The sequence below is a fragment of the Triticum dicoccoides genome, chromosome 1B (assembly GCF_002162155.2).
Source record: "Triticum dicoccoides isolate Atlit2015 ecotype Zavitan chromosome 1B, WEW_v2.0, whole genome shotgun sequence".
NCBI classification, from domain to species: domain Eukaryota; kingdom Viridiplantae; phylum Streptophyta; class Magnoliopsida; order Poales; family Poaceae; genus Triticum; species Triticum dicoccoides.
In genome coordinates, this window is record NC_041381.1 from 577,013,070 (window position 1) to 577,015,715 (window position 2,646).

The 2,646-nt window shown below is 53.4% G+C and overlaps 1 pseudogene; it reads left to right on the top strand.

The window, feature by feature from the left end:
* Window positions 1-245: 245 nt before the first annotated feature.
* Window positions 246-1,126, top strand: LOC119350638 (annotated as a pseudogene).
* The last annotated feature ends 1,520 nt before the right edge of the window (window positions 1,127-2,646 follow it).

Here is a 2,646-nt window from a genome sequence, read left to right on the forward strand (position 1 = left end):
TATTTTTATTGTTTTGACATTTGCAAAATACTACTAGTACGTTCTGGAGCCAAATTGGATTTCGATATCCAGGTAAGGTTTGTTTGTTTATTTGTTTGTTTGTTTTGTTCGTTGTATTGCCGCAAAAAAAAAAAGGCTTGTTCGTTGTAAGGCCCATACAGAGTATGGGTCCACAAAATTGCCGGTCTGAGAGAATCCCAACAAACTCCGATCATCCCGTGACGAGCATGATCCAAACGTAACCGATGGCCGATTCCACCGCGCACCCGCCGCCGGCGGTGGATCAGCGAGTCCAACGGCTGGCTACCCGCGCCTCCATCGCACTCGCCGCTGCGGCGACGCTCTTCCTCGTGTACCTCGTCCGGCACGTCTCCACCTCCTGCTTCCGCGCGTCCCACACCACCCCTCTCTCTCCCTTCCCCCGCAACTCCTGCGACGCCGCCTCCCGCCACGTCCTCCCCCCAGACCGCCGGCTCGCCAAGCTCCGCTCATCCTCTCGCTGGCGCCGCCTCTCTGCCACGCTGGCTTCCTCCTTATTCCCGCCGCTACACGGCCTCCGCCTCCTGGCCACCTCTTCCCGCGTCCTCTGCCTCGCGGCCGGCGCCGGCAACGCCGTCGACGCGCTCCACGCAGCGGGGGTAAGCGAAGTGACCGGGATCGACCTCGTGGACTTCCCGCCGCTCGTCCGTCGCGCAGACCCCCATCGCCTCCCCTTCTCTGACGGCGCCTTCGATCTCATCTTCTCCGACGACCCGGCGGGGATCTCCGGCGCGCTCTTCCCGGCTCGCGTCGCCGCGGAGGCCGAGCGCGCTGTTCGCCACGGAGGCGCCATCGCTCTCGCCGTCGACCGGCAGCAGGACCCCGCCGCCGTCGCCGCGCTCTTCAAGAGGTCACGCGTCGTGGATACCAGGGCTGTCACCTTGGATGGCTCCCAGGTCAGGTTGCTAATTTTTTCAGAGTAATGGCACCACCCCTGAACCCGCGATGAGTTGTAATGGGGAGCAACTTCTTAAGAATGTAAGATAAATCTAGATACAACCATTTCGAGGATAAATATTTCCGGACGAAGGGAGTAATTCTAATGTTCATTATGTTGTTTCTGTTAAGATCAAACACTAGTTTTTTCCGAGCTATGGATTTCTGCATCAGAATATAACTGTAACTGTGTAGATGAATAGTTGAGAAAAATGAAAGATTGTTGCGGTGCCGGTTGCTTTAGCGATAATAAATTTCTAACATTCCCTGAAAGTTCGATCCTTTTGCTGTGTTTGTTTTTCTAGCTATGACCATAGGAATTAGGATCAACATTTATCAATTCAATACAGATTTTGGGAATATATATACGTTCATAATCATATGCACCGCTTTGCGATTTTGCAAACTTGTGCGCTTTTGATAGTTAGCAAAAGGATCATGGTACTATAAATATTGATTTAGATACATATATACAGAAATGTGTGAGGAAGATATGATCATTTATCTACTGTACAAAATAGAGTGCTTCTATGCTTGATGGAGTTTTTTCTTCTTCTGCAATTTAAAGCAAATTAATGGCTGTGATTAGAGGACTACTCCGCCGGTCTTGTTTTAAGAAAGGTTAGTTTGGTTAGTTACAAACATTGGTATCCAGGTTCAAAGAGGTGAAGACTAAAAACCCATGGGCAACCCATGTACGCACTTCCCACAAGCACTTGTCTGAAAACTATCAGGTCCAATACCATAGTGGTGTACTAGTCTCCTTCGCCGGACTGCCTGGACTCTGAAGAGAAGACGATACCGGCTTGCCGTGCATCCTAGCCCTCAGAAATCCCAAATTCCAAATTAAATTATTGTCCTTGACCTCCAATTTGATCATCATCCGCACCCGGAGCTCTCTGGCGCACAAATCCTAAACCTGGGTCATCTGCCCAAATGAGTCCTAATTATTGTACCATCCCAATGTTCAATGTATTATCTCTACTCGTAAAGGCAGACTTGGTAGCTTTTCCTTTACGTTTTTTTTTGCCTCACCTCCCACCACCATCTATTTTCGTCTGTTTTTTTTTTGCCTCACCTCCAACCAATGCTCAATGCTGGTTTTTTACTCTCCCACCAATGCCCAAAACACCTACGCACACATCTCTCTCGCTCGCCTCTCCCCTTAGAGCATCTCCAGCCGTCCGGCCCCCAGGACGCCGAAAAAGAGCGGCCTGAGGGCGAGCCGGCGCTAGATCGGCCCCTGGGGTTCTTTTCTCCCCAGCCACGCGCCCAGGTGCCGGCCCCCAAGGCGCTCCATATTTGAAATCCATCATTCCCGCCCTGTTGCACCTGTCGGCGGTGATGGCCTCCCGGCGCTCCACATCCGCCTTCCACTCGGCGTTGGTCATGCCGGGGGGCTTGGACAGCGGAGCCCTAGGCTTCCTTTGCTTCGGCGGGGCGGCGGCGGCGGGATTCGTCGCGACACGTGGCATCACGTACTTCTTCGGCGGCATGGCGGGCGAAAGGGCAGGGTGGAGGCGGGGGTTTGGCGGGAGGAATGGAGAAGAGAGGGGGGAAGCGGAAGGAAACGGCGGGAAAAAGTCTTCCAGTCGCCGACAGAGCGGCCCCACGCCGCTTTTCGCTTCTGCCGGCACGCTCAGGCGACACCCGGCTGCTTGGGTTCGGGGC